We start from the raw sequence: 23,292 nt of genomic DNA on the forward strand, positions 1-23,292 counted from the left end.
CCCCAATGCTTCTGGTTACAAACTTTGAGGCTGCCTGCCTCCTACACCAGGATAGCGTTCCAAACACGACCCCATTTCCTCCATGGTGGGTTGTTGCTTCTGCCACATGGCAGGGGGCTGCTGGCCTGCCACCTGACTGCTAGAAGGGGCTGAGGGCGTGGTGACTCTGCTCCTTTTCAACCACATTACGCTGCCTGGAAAAAGGGGTCCCCTGACTGGTACTGCCATCATCCCCAGATGGCAGTACTATTGGGTGTTGCTTCTGCATATGATGCATCATGCCAAAATTAGATGTCCCATTTGCTTGCCTCTGCTAATAGTCCTGGCACAGTAATTACACTGAGCAAAACGTGGGTTCTCCGTCACTTTAAAGTGGCTCCATATCACAGATTTCTTTTGTGATCCCTTCTCTATAGCCTTCAGTGTTGATGCTGGCTCTAGAGCTGAAGTAGTGGGTGCACCCTGAGAAGCAATGCCAGGGGCATCAGTCATACTCTGTGTCTGAGCTGACTGCTCTTCCTCCTTATTATCATCAGTTTCATCTCTCCTCTGCAGCCCTGAAGTGGAGGCTAAGACAGGACTAACTAATCCTCCTAAACCTTCTCCAGCTATTACTTCTTCCATTTCTAATGATGAGAATCCCACACAAGATGAGTCTTCATTGAAATCAGAAGCAAACAGTGCCTGCACTACATTTTCAATGCTAAGTTGAGTCTGCTCTTGCACTGCTGCTTTTGGGTGTTGACATTTTGTCTTGCATGACTCAGCCTCCCTTCCCTCACCTCCAAAACTACAGGGTCAGAAACAGGTGGTGGCGATGCATCATCTTTAAATTTCATTTTTTTCTGGATGGAACCTCTTGCCCATCCAGAGATTTTAGATTGGAACAGGTCCCTTTTTAACTTTAATGGGGACTGGCACTGCCTTTTGAAGTGCCTCCTCTACCAGTCCCAATCACTCGACCACGTCTAGTTTTCCCTGACATTATGGATTTAATGTCACTGCCTACTAGGTATTTCAATTAAAAGAATTATTTCCAAAAGAGGCCTACTGGAGATTTGGCTTCGGAGAGCACCACTTTCCCAATATATGTGAGTCTGCAAAACTGCCCACAGACCACTGTATGTGCATGTACCAAACTTGTAACTACAAAAAGAGGCCTCCTGGGGATTTGGCTTGAGAGAGCACTGCTGTCCCAATATATGTGAGTCTGCAAAACTGCTCACAGACCACTGTACACCCACGCACCAAACTTTTTACTACAAAAGTAATTACATCAGGCTTACCTGAAAAAAGCTGCTGCCGTTCCTGCTGTAAAGCCTGCGCAATCGGTGCCGGCGTCCCATCGGGGTAAGGCCTTCTTTAAAATCTCTCACCCGGACAGGGCCACCGCCGACAGCGCGACCAGACCAGGTACCACTCCAGGCCCGCTCTCCTCACGGCCGAAGCCCGCCCCCCACCGAGAACCGGCCAATCAGCCGACGGCTGCAAGGCAGCCAATCAGACAAGGTCTGGCTGCTCTTTAAATTTTAAAAGTAAGCCCGCGATTCTCCCTTCTTCATCCGGCTTACCTGAAAAAAGCTGCTGCCGTTCCTGCTGTAAGGCCTGCGCAATCAGCACCGGCATCCCATCGGGGTAAGGCCTTCTTTAAAATCTCTCACCCGGACAGGGCCGCCACCGACAGCGTGACCAGACCAGGCACTGCTCCAGGCCCGCTCTCCTCGCGGCCGAAGCCCGCCCCCCACCGAGAACCGGCCAATCAGCCGACCGCTGCAAGGCAGCCAATCAGACTAAGACCATCAGAACCTTTAAATTTTAGTCCTTTCAGGTGCTGCGTGCCGAAGGTGCGCGTCAAAGGGGCCTGCCCCTTTGTGTGCCCCTTCGTGCAGCCACTGAGTCTTAGAAGAAAGACCAGAAAAGAAAAGAAAGTAATATTAAATCTCTACTACAACACATCTAGAATCTTACCTTCTTCAAACCCTCCAAACTTCTTCAAATTCAGATACTCCAATTCAATCCCTTTTCACGTCCACTCAACCTTAACAAATATCAACCATGTTCTCCTCTGCTATACCAATTATCTTCAACAACAAGAGATATCCAACAAAAAAACAAGGTTCTCCTTCATCTCAACAACACAATAGGCTTATCCCAATCATGCTATCACCCCTTAATCAATTCCTAGGCTTCTCTATTTTCACAATTTCTCTTCTTAATGCGCAATCCCTTTCCAAAAAAACTCATCTCTTAAATGTGTTGCGATCCCCCCTGCTGCTGCGCTACAGGAGGTCTCTTACCTTCCTCCGGAGGCCACTCTGAAGCCTGGGCCTCGCCTGTGTTCCATCCGGGACTTGCTCCAGGGCCTGAGAGGCCTAGCTGTGCCTGTGGCTTGCTTGCCAGCGTTTGGACTTCCTGTTTGGCGACGCCCTTCTCCTAGGGGCTGGCCCGCAGATCTCCACCTGACTTATAGGCCCAGCGGTGGGCGGTCCTGGCAAGCTCCTCCCAGGGAGTTGCCTTCTACCTCCAGTATTTAAGGACTTTCTGTTCACTTGCAAAGGGCCTTCGGATCAGGTCCTACAGTCGTCTGTATCCTTGCTGATCCAGGTCTTCCGTGATCATCATATGCTTTGATGGATCCCTGTCCGGTGTCTCTGCCTAGATGTTTGTTCCTGTGCCTGCCAGCCATAAGGACTTCGGATGTGAGTATCCCAGCATCGGAGTTCCTGTTCGCCTGGAGTTTCCCTGCACCCTCCTTCTCAGCGTGGTCCGCGACCAGCCTTCCTGGGCTGTGTAGGGCGCGTCTGGGACAGGGTGGTCCGCGACTCAGTCCCACGGGTGGGCTGAGTAGGGCGCCCTGATGGACAGTGCCATGTTTCCGTCCAGCCTTGTCTACAGTGTCTGCTTCAGCCCTTGCCCAGATGTCTTCCTATCTCTGCCTTGACCTACATCCTCGTCTGGTTCCTGAGCCTTCTGTCCTGTTGGGCCCTGGAGTGGCCAACAGGAGGGATTCGTCCCACGGGCTCTTGAGCTTCTGCCAGCCGAGGGGGCTTCGGATGTGAGTATCCCAGCATCGGAGTTCCTGCTCGCCTGGATCTTTCCTGTGTCTCGCTTCAGCCCTTGTCCTGATGTCTCTGTCTTGCTTCAGCCTGCTTCTGCCCCGTCTGATGTCTTCTGTTTAAGGACTCTGTCTGCCCTCGCCTCTGTCCGGCCTGCTGCCCATTGCCGTTCACTGCGGCAGGTCAGAATGGGCCAGGAACAGTCGGAGGACCGTTCATTAGTCAACTTCCCCGTGTTGGCTACCATGGGCATGCAGGTCCGGCTGAGGGTCGGACTCCCTGCTTCTGTTTCTGCCTGCCTGGCTCACCATGCCTGCTCAGCTCACCTCCCACGGTGTGGCTTGGGGCTCCTCCTTGAGTCCTGCCGTGGCCCAAGGGCTCACCACCACCCGCTTACGACGACCGCGCCCGCGCGCGCTCGTAACAAAATGACTATCTCACAGAAGAACAACCTGATTTATTTGCCATTACAGAAACTTGGTTGAAAACTGAAGACACAGTCCTCCTCAACCAACTTCCAATACAATCTTATGACATATTTTCTATCCCGAGATTGGAAAAAAGAGGTGGCGGTCTTCTACTTGCTGCCAAAAAGAAATTTAAATTATCATTTCAAGTATCCAGCTGCTCTCAATATTTTGAATTTGCAGTCTTCAAATCCTCCCAATTGCAAATTGGCCTCATCTACTCCCCTCCTGGATGTTTAGATTCAGATCCATTGCCCTTAATAGAATGCATAGCCAAACACATAGACTCCGACTCACCAGCTGTTTTGATGGGAGATTTCAATCTCCATGTAGATACCATTCCGCACTCATCCAACTGTGAAGCCTTCCTCAGTTCCCTTAACTCCATGGGATTCAAACAACTCATAAACAAACCCACTCATAGAGCTGGTCATACCCTGGACCTAATTTTTATAAATCAAAATTTCACCCTCAATTCCAACATTACCTGCCAGCCAATATCTTGGTCCGACCATAAGTTAATCAACTTATCTTTACAAAATCACCTAACAATTACTACAGGCCCCCAAAAATCCACAGTCCAATTCAGAAAACTCTGCAACCCAGACACCCTCATCACCCAACTAACTCAAGAGCTAAACCTAATGGACCTCACGGATGCCAACTCTGCTTTAGCCTCATGGTCTGATATCACAAACAAAGTTGCAGATATTACTTGCCCGCTAATCACCAAAACTATTCAATCCAACAAGGATACAAAAAAACCTTGGTATACTCCAAAGCTCAAATCTGTAAAGCGTGAACTTAGGTATAGAGAAAAGACTTGGCGCAAGAATCCTTCAACCTCAAACCTCATGGCCTTTAAATCCTTAATGCACCAATACAGGTTCTCCATCCTTCAGACAAAAAAGGACTTCTACTCTCAGAAAATTCATAACTTTATATTTGATCCAAAAGCCCTCTTCGCTTTAGTGACTTCTCTCACCAAACAACCCGCCTTCGCTTTCCCGGACGATAACGCAGCAAGTAAAGCATCTGATCTTGCCACCTATTTTAAGAACAAAATTCCTAACCTCCTGGACCCTATCAAGAAAATGAAAGTCAACACCCTACCTCATCTACTTCCCTCCCCTCCACAAATCACAGCAAGCCTTGAGATCTTTGAACTAGTCTCTACTTTGGAAATTGAAAACGTTCTAAAAAGACTTAAACCTTCATCACACCCACTAAATGCTATTCCAGCCAACCTCCTTATTTCAATTGCCAAAGACATCTCCCTATATCACAGATCATCAATTCCTCTTTATTACAAGGCCTCGTCCCCACTCCACTCAAACTCGCCATCCTTAAACCATTACTAAAAAAAACAAATCTTTCCCCAGATAATCCAGCCAACTTCCGCCCTATAGCCAATCTCCCAATTATCTCCAAAATCATGGAAAAATTAGTTAACAAACAACTCGCAGATTACTTAGAAAACAACAACATCCTCTCTTCTTCTCAATTTGGTTTCCGAAAATCTAGAAGCACCAAATCCCTCCTTTCATCACTTTCAGATAAAATTCTCTTGAACCTAGAAAAAAACCAATCCTCCCTCCTCATTCTACTCGACTTATCAGCAGCTTTTGACACAGTGAACCATGATATCCTCTTAGATCGTCTAACAGAGATTGGCATAAAAAACACCGCACTCAATTGGTTCTCATCTTTCCTCCAGAATAGATTCTACAAAGTCAAGATAAACAGCAAAGAATCACCACCTTTCAGATCCACTATGGGAGTCCCGCAAGGTTCTTCTCTATCCCCAACATTATTCAACATTTATCTTCTCCCTCTATGTCAGCTCCTCTCCAAATTTAACCTTATTCACTATGTTTATGCAGATGACGTCCAAATCCTTATCCCGATTAAAGATTCATTGCAAAACACCTTACAATTCTGGAATTCCTGTCTTTATCTATCAATAACCTCCTAACAAATCTTAATTTGATTCTCAATTCCAACAAGTCAGAGTTCCTGCTCATCACCCCAAATGGTAACTACACAGCTCCCTACTCACACACCTTATCTCCTCCAGCCTTTTCCACTCAGGTCAGAAACCTTGGGGTCACCATGGATAATCAGCTGAACTACAAAAGCTTCATTAACAACACCATAAAAGATTGCTTCTTTAAACTTCAAGTATTAAAGAGGCTAAGACCACTCTTATACTTCCAAGACTTCAGATATGTACTAGAAGCAATCATTTTCTCGAAGATAGACTATTGTAATTCTTTGCTGCTTGGTTTACCCGCAAACACTCTGAAACCTCTGCAAATGTTACAAAATGCCACTGTGAGGATCCTAACTAAATCTAATAAAAGGGACCACATTACTCCCATTTTAAAGAACCTTCATTGGCTCCCTATCAAACACAGAATCCTCTATAAATCCCTATCAATAATCCACAAAGCCATCTATAACTCCACTCCAATGGACCTCACCATCCCTTTACAGCTTCACTCCACCTCCCGTCCGACTAGACAAGCTCAGAAAGGCACGCTAAGAGCCCATCCTCTCAAGACTTCACTTAGCAAAAGAGCTATTTCCACTGCCGGTCCTAATCTTTGGAACTCACTTCCACCAGACCTTGGAATTGAACAATCGACTCCCAACTTTAAAAAAAGACTAAAGACCTGGTTGTTCAACCAAGCATTCTCTTAATCTTAAACTCAATATCTAAGCTTTGATCTCCAGGACGGTCCACTACTTTGTATATAATTACTCTCCTTCCCCTTATTAAGTTATTATTATTTATTTTTTCCAAGTTCTATTTACCTTGTTCATTGTAAGACATTATTCTATATAATGTCAATCTATTGTTGTAATGTAAACCGAAGTGATTAGTAACTTTGTTACCAGAACTTCGGTATATAAAACTGTTAAATAAATAAATAAATAAAATAAAAGAGGCCTACAGGGGATTTGAAGCCCAGTGCACTGCCTTCTTGGCTTAAAAGAGCACAAAGAGACAGTCTGAGTTCAATAAAAAAAACTGCAGTTAAATAAAAAGCATGGCTTGGCACAACAGCAAAAATGAAGAAATATATTTTTAAATGGAAAATTCTTCCAAACTAGCTAGAAACTGAATATATCTCCCACTCACAACATCCAAATACTGCTTGCAACCTAGCCCAGGGGGTAAAATATAAAAATAAGCAGCAAAATGCCACTGCTAGCAGCTTGACTCAGGGGGACAGACAGAGAGACCATCTTAGATAAATAAAAAAAAAAGTGTGGTCAAAAAAAGCATGGCTAGCTGGCGGCACTGTAGCAAATTCGAAGAAATATCTTTTTCAATGGAAAATTCTATCAAAGTAGCTAGCAATTGAATACAGATTTGAGACACTCAGACTAGCTCTGAGTAAATCCAACATAAGCGGACCACTTCCCCGAACCACCCCCGCAAAGAAAGAGCGTGGCATGCCACATGTTTTAGTTATAAATAGTGCAGCGTCATCAGGAATAGCGTCACAGAGCACTGAGTGAGAGCGGAGATTGGCTGCATTAGAAAAATGCTTAGCTCTGATATGTTACATTCTCGTCTCCTTGCCAACCTGTCTGACCCACTCTATGACAGGGCTGTGAGGTCACTTATAGGGGCTACCATGTGACAGGGGCTGCCATTGGCCGGCCCCTGTCACATGGTAGGAGCACTGGATGGCCGGCGCCATCTTTAAAAATGGCGCCGGCCATCCAGTGCTCCTACCATGTGACAGGGGCCGGCCAATGGCACAGATACCCTGTCACATGGTAAGGGCAAAGGGCCATCGGTGCCATTTTTATTACTGGCAGCCGACGGCCCGAGAGCGGGAGATCACTCCCCGCGTGCCCACTGGACCACCAGGTAATTTTAAAATGGTTTTGGGGGGGTTCGGGAGGGTGGGGGAAGCAAAGGGGTCATTTTTAAAGGGTTGATGGGTTTTTTTTTATCGGGCCATCGGCACTATTTTTATTAGTGGCAGCCAAAATGGCGCCGATGGCCCGAGAGCAGGAGATCGGTCCCGGAGCTTCCACTGGACCACCAGGTACTCGTAAAAAGTTTTTTTGGGGGGGGGTTCGGGAGGGTGGGGGAACGTAAGGGTTTAGTTTTAAAGGGTCGGGGTCGGTTTAGGGGTTGTTTTGGTGTGACAGTTTTCCTGCCCTCCCCCCAAATAACTTCCGTTAGTGGACACTAACCCATTAATGATTTTTCACGATAAATCCTGGGAATTTCTATTGTATCACACATTCTAATGATTTTTGACGATTTAAAAAATATCTGACAATTTTTTAAATCGTCAAAAAACGATTCACATCCCTATTAAATACAAAGAAGTAAGAGTGGAGGCAATATTATTGCAAGGCACTAAAAAAGGGGCAAAACGGAAAGAGTGCTGACATTAAAACCCCAAGGCAACCCCAAGGTGCAGATCAAGGCAGAAAGAAGAATGACATCAAAACCCCAAGGCAACAAAAGAGGAGCAAAGTGGAATTAATAGTGGCATAAATGATCCAAGGGACCATGAGAGGTGCAGCAAGTGAATAAAGTATCAAATTGGCATGGCAGGACCCAAAGACAGTAAGTAGTACAAGGAATTTCAAGAAAACCTGAGCTGAGGCAAAAATAGCCTAAGGCACCAATAGAGGCCCAGCGCAGCAGGAACTTGGTTATTAAAACTCCATAACATAGGTGCAAAATGGTGCAGCAAGAAAAGTAACAGTAACACCCTAAGAGGGTCATTTATCAAAGTGCCATATGGTGTTTTCACATGTGTTAAGGTGTTTTTGCATGCAAAAAACACCTTAATGCATGCAAAAATGCCATTAATGCAAGCAAAAGAACCACATCATTTGGTGAGATGCAAATGAGAAAAAGGGGTGGGAATTTTGGTCAAGTCGGCTGGGCTCACAGTTTTGTGAAGCTGTATCACATGGCTTTAATGTGAATTTTAACTACACCTTTTTCAGTTGTGTAAAGCTATGTGATAGGGCTTTATTGTGGGTGTGATGTTTTTTGAACATGCTGTTTTCAGCTCCTGGAGAGCTATCAGGGCCCTCCTAGGGGGGGTGAGTGAGAGAGAGAGAGAGAGAGAGAGAGAGAGAGAACCTAGCTGTAATGCCCTCAAGCTAAATAGGTATTTATATCTCTATGGGAGGCCCACCTAGTCACTCAAGGTGAAGTTTAGGTATTAGTGTAGGGATTAGGGGCCACTTTGACATTCAAAGTGAGACGTATGAACAGAACATTGCTCTCTTGTGAAGATTTGATGAACTTCGGTGTGAGGAAACTCAACCAAAATGAGATTTGTGTAATGTACTCTCAACCTAGCTGATGGACTCTCTACCTGGGTAACATCAAGCTAGGTTGTGAGAACATTGCACAAATCTCATCTTTGCATGAGTTTCCTAACTCCGACGGTCATCAAATATCTCACTTTCAATGTCAAAGTGGCCTCTAACCCCTACACTAATACCTAAACCTCACCTCGAGTGACTAGGCGGGCCTCCCATAGACATATAAATACCTATCTAGTGTGAGGGCATTATGGCTAGGTGTTCTCTCTCTCTCTCTCATCCCTCCAGTGGTTGTAAGTAGGAAATACATCAGTTCTGGCACTTATCACAAAGTGTGAAAAATTTATCACAATTTGCACTAAGAAAGCACTTCACATAGGTATTATTACAATAAACTGCCTATTACCACAAAACACACCCCTTTTCCTATTGCATGTGATATTTAGTAGGGATGTGAATCGTTTTTTGATGATTTAAAATATCGTCCGATATTTTTTAAATCGTCAAAAATCGTTAAAGAGTGCGATACAATAGCAGTTCCCCCAATTTATCGTGAAAAATCATTAATTGGGTTTGTGTCCACTAACGGGAGTTATTGGGGGGGGGGAGGAGGGAAAACCGGCACACCAAAACAACCCCTAAACCCACCCCGACCCTTTAAAACTAATCCCTTACCTTCCCCCACCCTCCCAAACCCCCCCAAAATGTTTAAAATCACCTGGTGATCCAGTGGAAGCCCCAGGACCGATCGCCCGCTCTCGGGCCGTTGGCTGCCACTAATAAAAATGGCGCCGATGGCCCAATAAAAAAAAAACCCACCCCGACCCTTTAAAACTGACCCCTTAGCCTCCCCCACCCTCCTGACCCCCAGAAAAAAGTTTTAAAATTACCTGGTGGTCCAGTGTGGGTGCGGGGAGTGATCTCCCGCTCTCGGGCCGTCGGCTGCCAGTAATAAAAATGGCACCGATGGCCCTTTGCCCTTACCATGTGACAGGGTATGTGTCGAACGTTCAACATTTCCTTGAGTTATACATCGGCCTACGATCCCCAGGCCAATGGGCAGGCCAAAAGGACCAATCGGACCTTGAAGACATTTTTATGCTCATATGTAAATGACCAGCAAAACAATTGGTCAGATCTTATCCCCTGGGCTGAACTGTCGCACAATACCCCTGTCGCAGCAGCCACTGACACATCCTCGTTTCCAGTAGTCTTTGGACATCAGCCCCGACTGCCTCTTCCTGTTCCTTTGACGGTTCCATCTCCAGCGGCTCAAGCCATGGCTCAAACCATTTGTCAGGTATGGACCCAGGTAAAAGAGCGACTGTCATGAGCTGCTGAATGTGCCAAGTGCACTTCTGATCTTCACAGACAACCTGCTCCACTCTTTCGACCTGGCCAGAAAATGTGGCTGAGTGCTCGACATATTCGACTGAGACTTCCCTCTCACCGTCTGTCTCCGAAATACATTGGACCATTTCCCGTGATCCGAAGAGTGGGAGTGGTCTCTTATCAACTCCAGCTACCTCGTTCATTGGGTATTCACAACACATTTCACGTATCCCTGTTGAAGCCGTTGGTCCTCTAATGGCCGTCATGCAAAGATACTCCTGCTCCGCAAGTCTCCGCAGAACCTGACACTTCTCTCCAGGTAAGAGAGGTCCTCAACATCCAGTGACACTGAGGCAAGTGGGAATACCTCTTAGCCTGGGAGGGCCATGGGGCCAAGGAGAATTTGTGTGAACCCTCCCAAAACATCCTTGATAAGGATCATCTGAAGACCTTCCATAGAATATACCCTGAGAAACCACAGCCGCGTAGGGGGCCCCGGGATGACCTCCCTCACGGTAGTAGCCAGTCCTTCCAGGCCCCGGCATCCCGTGGCAGCGGTCACCGGGCCTTCCAATGCGTGTTGGGCCTCACGCCGAGGTTCAGCGTCCTTGGCCATCTTGGCCAGGCCCATACGCCGCGCACGTGGACTGCTCAAACTCATGTAGGGACAAGGGCGGGTCTTTGCTCTGCGGTGCACCCTGATTGATCCCCAATATAAGGAAGTTCCTGTCTTCACTTCCTTGCCTTGGCAATCGGGTCAGTTTGCTCTGAGATTGCCTCTGTGCTTGTACTTGTGCTTGCTTGTCCTAGTCTCATTCCAGGATCCTTCTGTTCCAGTTCTGTTCTTGACTCGTCCCTGCATCCTAGTTCCTGTTACTGCTTGTTCCTGTGTTTGTCTGTCTGTCTACCCAGGTAGAACCCTCGGACTGTCTTACTGGTACTGACCTCAGCCTGTTCCTGACCTGCCTGCTGCCTGCCTCAAAGACCACAGCCTGTTCCTGACCTGCCTGCCTGCTTGCCACCTGCCTCAAGACCTCAGCCTGATTTCTACTTTGTCTGACCTCTGGTGCCTGACCCCTGCTTTGCCAGACCACTCTCAGATTGACCTCTGGACATTGACCTTTCGCCTGCCTGACCTCATCTCCAGATTCTGGCTCTGTTCCTTGTCTTGTCATCACCAACTCTGTTATGGTGCTACCTGCTCCAACCAGTTGCCATCCTTGAACCAAATCATACTCCCCCTGTCTCCGTGGGCATGCCGGATTTTCACTCTGCTAGGAGACCCTGCGAGGCCCATCTAAGTCCAAGTGGTCCTGGTCCCTATGGGCTCCTCCCGGGGGGACCTCGGACTTCCACTGATGAAGCTCTTCCTAGCCTCTATCTCCTCCAGTGCTCCGCTGCCAGGGGGCAGTTACCTCCTGTTCCCTTTCAGGAGGTGTTCCCTCTCTGCCCCAGGACAAGGGTCCACTCCCGAGTGCAACACCTTCAGTATCATTTGTGTCAACATAGATGATCAGCATCAGATAATAGTAAGTAAATGAAGATTTTCAGCAATCTCTACATGCCATCTTAAATTTTGGAACTCGGCAGACAGTGCACTTCCTAGGACAAAATGTCTGGTTGGCAGATGGATGCTTCTGTGCCCCTCAGAAGCTAGTCATCAACCATCACTACCATCCACCTCCTAAGGGCAGTGGTTGCAGATCTCTCAAATTAAAATAAGAACATAAGAAATTTCCATGCTGGGTCAGACCAGGGTCCATCAACAGAGGCCAAACCAGGCCAAACCAGGCCATAAGAACCTGACAATTACCCAAACACCAAGAAGATCCCATGCTACTGATGCAATTAATAGCAGTGGCTATTCCCTAAGTAAACTTGATTAATAGCAGTTAATGGACTTCTTCTCCAAGAACTCATCCAAACCTTTTTTGAACCCAGCTACACTAACTGCACTAACCACTTCCTCTGGCAACAAGTTCCAGAGCTTAATTGTGCGTTGAGTGAAAAAGAATTTTCTCCAATTAGTCTTAAATGTGCTACTTGCTAACCTCATGGAATGCCCCCTAGTCCTTCTATTATCCGAAAGTGTTTATAACCGATTCACATCTATGCGTTCAAGACCTCTCATGATCTAAAAGACCTCTATCATATAATTCACCTCAACCGTATCTTGTCCAAGCTGAACAGCCCTAACCTCTTCCGCCTTTCTCCATAGGGGAGCTGTTCCAATCCCTTTATCAGTTTGGTTGCCCTTCTCTGTGCCTTCTCCATCGCAACTATATCATATTCACCCAGAACAATCATACTCAAAAACCAAAATTAGTGTTGAGCTATGATGTTTTACTGTAACTTTGCTCTGTCTCTATTTCTAGTTTGGATGCTTGGATGCTATTCTCTGGAAGAAAGGCATCCAAGCAGGTTCTTTCCTCTCAAGCTCTTGTCTCTCCCTAAGTCGCATTAAGTGTAAAACTGAGATCACACCTTAGATTTTTTGCTCCAGTGACCTAATGTAAAAATAGTCTCTGTTAATAGGTCTGGCATATTTTTAATAGGTGCATATGAAGTTCCTCAGTACTCTTCCCAGCATAGTCAGAATCGTTAAAGCCTATTAAGCATATAATAAAATGTAAATGTACAGTTTGAGCCCTCTGCAGGGGAGCAAATGTCCTATGAAACCCCTGTGTTTCCCTTTTTGCTCTCCTTGGGGCTGCTTTATATGTAAGTCCTCAGTTAAAAAGAGCTCCCTGTGGTCCAAATATCCTTTCCTTGGGGCTTTATAACAAGCAGCGTAGCTTGTGCAATGTTCCCTCGGTTTGCTCTCCCCCCCCCCCCCCCCCTATAGTTTTTGAAATGTTTCCCTTCGCATGCTTTTCATGGTGGCTTCTTCTAGGTTCACTCATGTCTTTAAACTTTTAAGTTTACCCTTTTTGTGGCAGCAGTTGGGTGCTTCTCACTGCTCCCATCTGCTTTAATCTCCTTGTGTCACAGTGGCAACACCACAAAAATCAATGCTTATTTCTTTATTCGTGGCTGGCCACTGATCTCATTGCTTGGCCACCTGATGCAGCAGCAATTGCAGTGGACGCTAATACTAATGGTCCCGCTGCTCCTTCCACTCAGGTTCAACTCCAGCAATAGCATCTGCCATAGAAAAGGAGCCTGCTCATCGTCCCACTGCCCTGTCTCACCTATGGCCCAGCACTGCTTTCTCCTGCCAACTCCTAAACTGACATGGGCCCAAACAAAAATAAAAACAACAGGAACTTTTTTTTAGAAAAATTCAGGGAAACCTTGTCTCTTATTCAGCTTAGCCAGCCACAAGCCAGCAGGTGCTAGCAGAGCATCACAAGGCCATGCTAGCCCATCAGGGTATCAAGGCCAGGGGTATCAGTGCCACAGCAGGTAAACATTGTATTTTTTTTACATAGTCACACTAAAGTAAAGTATTTTCTCCCCAAATGTGTGCTTGCTCTTCTAATTAGAAATGAAATCTAATTCATTTCTTACACATGCATTTGCATTGCTATATAAAGTGATTTTCCCTTTTGTATAGAAGGTAGCAATTTCAGATTGGATGGCTGTGAAATATTCTGTATCACACTAGGGAGAATCTGCAGGATGTACATAAAGGACACAGAGGAAGCTGTTACGTGGCATCTAGAGTAAATTGTTTGATATTTATCCCACAGATGTGGTGATCTTTTTTATACGAGTAATAGATTTTGATACTTCCTCTTTGTATGTCGAAATAAGGGTCAATAAACAAGTTGTAGGCGATACATTTTAATTGGACTAACTCAGTATATCTGTGACTAACTTTCAAGAGCTATATTCCCTTCATCCGGACAGTGAGGAAGCAGTGCAGATATACCGAGTTTAAAAGGTAAAGAGTAAGATAGGCTATCTGCATATGCTGATACAGTTCAGAAAAGGTGTGTATGTGTTGTGTGGGTTGAGGGTACAATGGAGGAAAGTGGATAGGAATGGGCCGGAGCTTCAGCAGAGACAAAGAAAAACTCAATGGTAGTGGTGAGAGGGGGAGAAAGGCTGTGAACACATAGTATTGGAGAGGGAGAGCAACTCAGGGTTCAGAAAGACAGGTAGGGATGGGCTGGGAGTAGAGAGGAAGGGTGTGAGAGAGAGAAAAAAGGCTTCTGGGTGGGAATGTTCATTGAGATACATCTGTTCCACTTTGCTACTTGGGAATGTAGCATTGCAGGAACTATCTTTCCTCGACCCACCCCCACCTTCATACCTCCTGATCTAATACCACTTTTTTTTTTGTTTTGTTTTTTACAAAATCACTTCTAATGTCAGAAAAACCTTATATTCCAAAGATAATATGTCTGATAATGGGTGAAAAAGCCAATGTCCATATTAAGACCTTTTGTGTTTGCGTCAAAGAGATTGATCTTCTTAAATAATACAAAAGGAATCGATAAAATACTGGATTTCTATGCTATTATCAGACATAAGCCCTTTCAGTTGGAAAGTTGTACTGCACTTTATTCTCAGTTACTGTAACCTACTCTACTCCCATCACCACTCCACATAGACATACACACTAGGGATGTGCAGAGCAAAAGTTTAAGTTCATATGTCCATATGTCCAAAGGGGGTCCCATTTGCGGTCAATATGGACATAAACAGAATTCAATAGAGATGTGAATCGTTTTCCATATCGTCTTAACGATAGAAATCGTGTGGCAGGAGAAGAAAATCGTGTTTGGCACGATTATTTCGTTGAAAAATCGTTAAAAATCGTTTTTTCCGATTAGTGCGCACTAACTCCCCGTTAGTGTGCACTAACTCAAAATGATACAAATAGACACTTTCCAGGTCACTGAAGGTCAGTTAGGAATGAATATGTGTTCCTATTGGCTGGCAGCCCTCTTATCTATTGATGTTACCAAGGTTACCACTGAGGTGATGGTTGGGGGGATGGGAAATGGAACTGGAAACTCATGAACACCAGCAGAAAATGAAACAAAGTGTTCACACTTCCCAGGTCAGTAAAGGTCACTTAGGAATGAATATGTATTCCTATTGGCTGGCTGTGCTCTTATCTATTGATGTTACCAAGGTTACCACTGAGGTAATGGTTGGGGGGATGTGAAATGGAAACAGTTGGAAGCTTGACATGTGATGATCAGCACTCACGTGACTAGAACTTCTTTGTTTATTATTTTTGTTAGCAGACACGTGCATGTTGAATTTGCCAATCACTGTGCATTTTAGAAAGGTGGTCCTGGCTGGAACTGTACACAGTTCAAATATATGTAATTGATTGTTGGTAAGTGTATTTTTTAAGTAGCCACACTGGCACAAGTATGTTTACTTTTCCTCCTACTTAACTCACTAGCTCAGCTTTGTAAGAAGGGCTTCTCTGCTTGAGTGAGGGTCAGGCAGCTCCCCCCTGTCTATGAAGCCAGCCTCTCACTAGTAATGCGGGGAGGGAGCTGTCTCAGACTTCACCATCCTCCCCCCCCCCCCTCACCCACACACCATTCACTAGCTGGGACATGGGGGAAGTCAGGAGTGAGGGTCAGGCAGCTCCCCCCTGTCTGTGAAGCCAGCCTCTCACTAGTAATGCAGGGAGGGAGCTGTCTCAGACTTCACCATCCTCCTCCCCCACCCCCTCACCCACACACCATTCACTAGCTGGGACATGGGGGAAGTCAGGAGTGAGGGTCAGGCAGCTCCCCCCTGTCTGTGAAGCCAGCCTCTCACTAGTAATGCAGGGAGGGAGCTGTCTCAGACTTCACCATCCTCCCCCCCCCTCACCCACACACCATTCACTAGCTGGGACATGGGGGAAGTCAGGAGTGAGGGTCAGGCAGCTCCCCCCTGTCTGTGAAGCCAGCCTCTCACTAGTAATGCAGGGAGGGAGCTGTCTCAGACTTCACCATCCTCCCCCCCCCCCTCACCCACACACCATTCACTAGCTGGGACATGGGGGAAGTCAGGAGTGAGGGTCAGGCAGCTCCCCCCTGTCTGTGAAGCCAGCCTCTCACTAGTAATGCAGGGAGGGAGCTGTCTCAGACTGGTATCAGGGTTAGGGCACTGTGTGCAGGAAGATCACAACACTCCTGGTATTAATAGGGATAGGGCACTGTAAGAGATGACTGTAGTAGATTGAATAAAGATCTGATGTTTCTGCTCTCCTCACACCAAACAAAAACAACACACAAGCAGAGAAGCCCTTCTTACAAAGCTGAGCTAGTGAGTTAAGTAGGAGGAAAAGTAAACATACTTGTGCCAGTGTGGCTACTTAAAAAATACACTTACCAACAATCAATTACATATATTTGAACTGTGTACAGTTCCAGCCAGGACCACCTTTCTAAAATGCACAGTGATTGGCAAATTCAACATGCACTAGCATTTAAGGTGCCTGCTAACAAAAATAATAAACAAACAAGTTCTAGTCACGTGAGTGCTGATCATTACATTACTTTTTTTGTCAAGCTTCCAACTGTTTCCATTTCACATCCCCCCAACCATTACCTCAGTGTTAGCCTTGGTAACATCAATAGATAAGAGCACAGCCAGCCAATAGGAATACATACATACATATTCATTCCTAAGTGACCTTTACTGACCTGGGAAGTGTGAACACTTTGTTTCATTTTCTGTTGGTGTTCGTTAGTTTCCAGTTCCATTTCCCATCCCCCCAACCATCACCTCAGTGGTAACCTTGGTAACATCAATAGATAAGAAGGCAGCCAGACAATAGGAACACATATTCATTCCTAACTGACCTTCAGTGACCTGGAAAGTGTTTATTTGTATCATTTTCAGTTAGTGCGCACTAAATCGAGTTAGTGCGCACTAACTCCCGTTAGTGCGCACTAACACGATTTAACGATTTTTAACGATAAATCGTTAAATTTCTATTGTATCGTGTTCTATAACGATTTAAGACGATATTAACATTATCGGACGATAATTTTAATCGTTGAAAAACGATTCACATCCCTAGAATTCAATGAGTTGAGTATATGTCCATATGTGCAAATAAAAATTTAAACCCCTCACCCTCCTTAATCCCCCCCCCCCCAAGACTTACCACAACTCCCTGGTGGTCCAGCGGGGTCAGGACGCCATTTCTGACCAACTTTGCAAGGAGCACGTGACGTCGGCGTCACGTCGGAGTGACGCGGCGTCACGTGATTCCCCGCGGGGTCGCTTCCGGGATCCTCGTTCAGCCCAAAAGGAACTTTTGGCCAGCTTGGGGGTGTCAGGAGGCCCCCCCAAAAGGCCCCCCCCAAGCTGGACAAAAGGAACTTTTGGCCAGCTTGGGGGGGCCCCCAAGCTGGCCAAAAGTTCCTTTTGGGCCGAACGAGCGTTCCGGCACGAACCCGCGGGGAATCACGTGACGCCGCGTCACTCCGACATGGCGCCGACGTCACGTGCTCCTCGCAAAGAATTTCAGAAATGGCGTCCTCACTCCTCGCTGGATCACCAGGGAGTTGTGGTAAGTCTTTGGGGGGGGATTAAGGAAGGTGAGGGGTTTAAATTTTTATTTTGGATCAACAATCGCGATTTCCAACTTATTCAACATAGCTATGTTGAATAAGTTGGAAATCCGATCGTTTATGTCTCATCACTTTTTTAAGTTAAAAAAAAAGTAGCGTTTTACATTTATGTTCAATACGAATGCACACCCCTAATACACACATACCTGTTCCTGAGCTGTAACAACATAGGTAGACAATCTAAGACCTATATGACCCTGACTAGTATTTAATCTAAGTATAACTGTGCTGTTTCTTAGTTGATATTATGATGGGAATATAAACCTTGAAAACTAGTTACTGAGGTATTGAATTAGTCAAATAAAAAGATATTTCTTATAATTTATTTGTTGACCCTTATTTCTACATATTCAAGTGGACTAACATGGTAGCCACAATATTTTTCTCTCTGTAGTAAACTGGAATGCCTGGGACCCCTCCACAGTTTGAATCCTGTAGCACAATGTGTACGTGGGATCATTGCAAGGTTTCATCTAATATGAGCACTATCAATTAAATTAGAAAACCTGTTTCTTTTTCCAAAGTCTGATGACCCATGCTGTGAAATACAAGCATCATATTTTTCATATATTGATTAAGAAGGGTAAAAATGTTTATGAATTCATTTGCTACTAATTTATATTAGTTTTTATTTTAATTTTATAGATATGATACATGAAATTTTATGAAGTGTACTTTTGTAAGAAAAGCTCAGCTGGCTCTCATATTTCATGCAGAATGCTTGAGGTAGCTGAATATTTCTGTGGGCTACACAAAATTTGCCTGAGGGATACAGGTATCCCATGAGCAGTCAGTTGGTCATCACTAACCTAAAAGTTTCTGAAAGTGACAAGTAATGGAATTGGTTTGTTTATGACTAATCTTTATTGCCTAAAGGCTGTTCTTAAAAAGGGCTTGATTTGAGTGGAAAAAATATGTATATGTAGAACACACTGGACTAAATAAAATTGAATAGGCTTGTTCAGACAAATGAAATAAAGCAAGACGGTATGATAACTGTTTTATTAGCTTGTCTCCATCTATACAATTAGATTTTATATTAAGAAAGAAATATTATGGTCAGCATGGAAAATTCAGAGTCATTCTCCTTTCAAATTATTTCTTCTTCATATATTCTGAATCTGGATTGCATAATGCTATATATCTAGTCAATCAATTAAGATATAACTTTTCCTTATCCCTCTGCCCCCCTCCAGCACCAGCCCATGCAGTGACTGAATAAAAAAATAAAAGTCAAATAGTCAATAATCCTATAGTGAATGAAAAGTCAGTAGCTTTATTTAAAAGTAGTTATCTTTTCATAACCCAGGAAATTATTCTTTGTTCTGCCTGCCATGAAAAGCTAGGAAGTTTTTTGCATCTAATGTTGTTTGACCCACCATGGCATTAGCTAGAATCCTAGTGGCACAACTTCATGAGTCCTAGGGAACCTGTTGTGTTCAAGCTAAAACAACTCTTTTCCCATGTGGCTAAACTCAGCTAACAGGCAGGAAATGGAGACTAGTTGAGACACATGTAAATGTATATAGTTCAGGCAGCATGTGTCACATGATCATTGTTGACTGATTGTGGAGTTTAAATGGACTTTTTGAGCCTGATTGATATATTTACATGCTTGTTGCCTTGCATCAGACTTTGAACTGTTGATAAGTCTTCATTAAAGTACCTTTAAATTAATCAGCATTTAATTGGAGTCTCTTACAAAGCAGCAGATTTATCATGTGACACACTTTACTTTACCTGTAAACTAAGATAACACCAAATGGTTTAGCAGTACACTGGGCGGTGCACCGGTCATTCACCTGCCAGCCTTATGTGGCACTATTTCTACCATTCACATGCTGACCTAACTCTCATAACGTTACATACAATAATACAATACATAACGAAACAAACAATTACATAATAATAAATTGTATACATTGATATATGTGAAACCAACAGACAGAAATACTCCTTTACATTTCAAAAGCTTTCATCCCAAAAAGCTCAAGGAAAGTATTTCCATAAGCCAGTTCCTTCGATATAGACGGATTTGTTCATCCACTGATGAATACAAAAAAAGTGCAATTGCACTAATGGAAAAATTCAGAAAGAGAGGATATCCACATAAATGCATAAAGCAGGCTTATAAGAGAGCCTTATATGCAAATAGGCAGAATCTGTTATTGGGGACACCCCGTAATCAAATTGAAAGACCTATATGTAGTCTCCCTTTCTCTTCCAAATCTAACATGATTAAAAACATTATTCAGAAACATTGGGCTTTGGTAAAGATGTTACCCGGCTTTGAGGAACCCCCTATTTTTGCCATGAAAAGAGGAGAAAATTTGAGATCCATGCTGACATATAAAAACATGCATGAAAATTATGATTCGTGGGGACAGTATCCTTGTGGAGAGTGTGCTGTTTGTAACAATGTGCTCATTGTAAAATCATTTAATGTCCCTTCCATAAGATACCCTCATGTGATTAGAGGCAGATATACGTGTAATTCCAGCATGGTTATTTATGCAATTGTTTGCCCTTGTGACCTCATTTATATTGGTCACACTAAGAGAAAAATAAAAATAAGAATTACGGAACACAAAAGTAGATTAAGAACAGGCAAAGTAGGAGCACCACTTGTAACTCATTGACAAGAAGCTCAACACAATATTGAACATCTTAATTTTTTTTTTTGTCATCTAACAATGCCATATTAAGCAACAAGGGGTGAAAATAAAATATTGAAGAGAATCGAGCAAAAATATATATATATAATTGGAACATGGTAACCCCGACAGGGTTAAACGATGCAGTGGAATGGGATGCATTCTGTACTTCATAAATACGATGTTTTTCAATTGTTTATGTTAGATTTTTTTCAGTAATATAATTTAAGGCATTGAGAGCATATGGAATGTTTTAGCAATAGATGAGTTTATGTTGAGCATTCATCCGACAAAAAAACACATTGAGAGGTGTATAATGGTGTAAGAGTGTAAGGGTACTGCCTTAAATTATTTTGTTATGACATTCCCTTGTTTGGCTTTGGAAAGGCATAGTAATTTTGTGTAGAATTGGGTCTAATTGTAAAAGAATTAGATTTGGATTAGAATTGGTAGGCAACAGTGGATAGGTCATAGTATTGGGGATAAAGAAGTTTTTTCACAGAAAGTTACAAGTTTGTTAGTTTGTAGGGATGTGCAGAGCAAAAGTTTATGTTCATAAGTCCATAAGTCGAAAGGGGGTCCCATTTGCGGTCAATATGGACATATGGAGAATTCCATAAGTTGAGTCTATGTCCATACGTGCAAATAAAAATTTAAACCCCTCACCCTCCTTAATCCCCCCCCCTCAAGACTTACCAAAACTCCCTGGTGGTACAGCAGGGAGTCAGGACGCCATTTCTGACCTCCTTTGCGAGGAGCACGTGACATTGGCGTCACGTCGGAGTGACGCGGCGTCACGTGATTCCCCGCGCGATCGCTCCGGGGGACCCTCGTTGCACCCAAAGTTCCTTTTGGGCAGCAGGGTGAAACGAGGCTCTCATTGGACTGGATTGAGATACAAATAATATTTCGCTGACAGTATTGTGTTGCTTGAGAGATATAAAAGAGAGTTTTCATTGTAAAAATAATATTCTTTTGGGAAGGAAGGATTTAGATAAAAAGAACATCTGATGATAGTAGTGTGTTGCTTAAGAGATATAAAAAAGAATTTTCATTGTAAAAATAGTATTCTTTTGGAAAGGTAATAATATATAGTGAGTCACAAATATATTAAGAATATCATCATTATATTTGAAGTGCTATAAGTATTAGGGATGTGAATCGTGTCCTCGATCGTCTTAACGATCGATTTCGGCTGGGAGGGGGAGGGAATCGTATTGTTGCCGTTTGGGGGGGTAAAATATCGTGAAAAATCGTTAAAAAATCGTTAAAAATCGAAAAATCGAAAAACCGGCACATTAAAACCCCCTAAAACCCACCCCCGACCCTTTAAATTAAATCCCCCACCAAATAACTTAAATAACCTGCGGGTCCAGCGGCGGTCCGGAACGGCAGCGGTCCGGAACGGGCTCCTGCTCTGAATCTTGTCGTCTTCAGCCGGCGCCATTTTCCAAAATGGCGCCGAAAAATGGCGGCGGCCATAGACGAAAAAGATTGGACGGCAGGAGGTCCTTCCGGACCCCCGCTGGACTTTTGGCAAGTCTCGTGGGGGTCAGGAGGCCCCCCACAAGCTGGCCAAAAGTTCCTGGAGGTCCAGCGGGGGTCAGGGAGCGATTTCCCGCCGCGAATCGTTTTCGTACGGAAAAATGGCACCGGCCATACGCGTATGGCCGGCGCCATTTTCCGTACGGAAAATGGCGCCGGCAGGAGATCGACTGCAGGAGGTCGTTCAGCGAGGCGCCGGAACCCTCGCTGAACGACCTCCTGCAGTCGATCTCCTGCCGGCGCCATTTTCCGTACGAAAACGATTTGCGGCGGGAAATCGCTCCCTGACCCCCGCTGGACCTCCAGGAACTTTTGGCCAGCTTGTGGGGGGCCTCCTGACCCCCACGAGACTTGCCAAAAGTCCAGCGGGAGTCCGGAAGGACCTCCTGCCGTCCAATCTTTTTCGTCTATGGCCGCCGCCATTTTCGGCGCCATTTTGGAAAATGGCGCCGGCTGAAGACGACAAGATTCAGAGCAGGAGCCCGTTCCGGACCGCTGCCGTTCCGGACCGCCGCTGGACCCGCAGGTTATTTAAGTTATTTGGGGGGGGGTTCGGGAGGGTGGGGGATTTAATTTAAAGGGTCGGGGGTGGGTTTTAGGGGGTTTTAGTGTGCCGGCTCACGATTCTAACGATTTATAACGATAAATCGTTAGAATCTGTATTGTATTGTGTTCCATAACGGTTTAAGACGATATTAAAATTATCGGACGATAATTTTAATCGTCCTAAAACGATTCACATCCCTAATAAGTATAATGAATACAAACCACAAAAATTCAGCTGAAAGGTCAGTATCTGAAAGGCATATTGGCAGGTGTTATCTCCACAGTGCACCGCACAGATAATTGCCACATCAGAATTTACATACTGACCGGGAAACAGCGGAGTAAGTTCCATTTTCCTAACCAGGAAACAACGGAAAAAATACTGAAGGCTCATCTTTTCCTGAAGGTCCCTGATGAAGGAGTAACAGACTCCGAAACACCACGGTGTCGGAGGCCACGCTTCAGGACGTTTTTGCCCTTCTCCTGCGTTCAAACAAAGATAAGTGTACACACACTAGTTTTTTCAAAATTGCACAGTGGTAGTGTTACTATTTTAGCACCTACTGGTGCCACTAAAGCGTGTTGCAACCTATGATTATACTTGCCTGGAATGTTACAGGCTTCAACCAATAAGCCACAAATACACTGAGGCTATTTATGAAGGTTGCTTAACGCTATCTCACCAGAGTTCTCTTTCAGCTGAATTTTTGTGGTTTGTATTGATTCTGGTTTTCAGCTGACATCATGAGTATATTCTAATTTGTACTAATAAGTATAATGAAAGCATTACCATTATTCTAGTACAATGAAAGTTTTAATATGAATATGGTTTTAT

Source organism: Rhinatrema bivittatum, chromosome 5 (assembly GCF_901001135.1).
Source record: "Rhinatrema bivittatum chromosome 5, aRhiBiv1.1, whole genome shotgun sequence".
Taxonomy (NCBI): Eukaryota; Metazoa; Chordata; class Amphibia; order Gymnophiona; family Rhinatrematidae; genus Rhinatrema; species Rhinatrema bivittatum.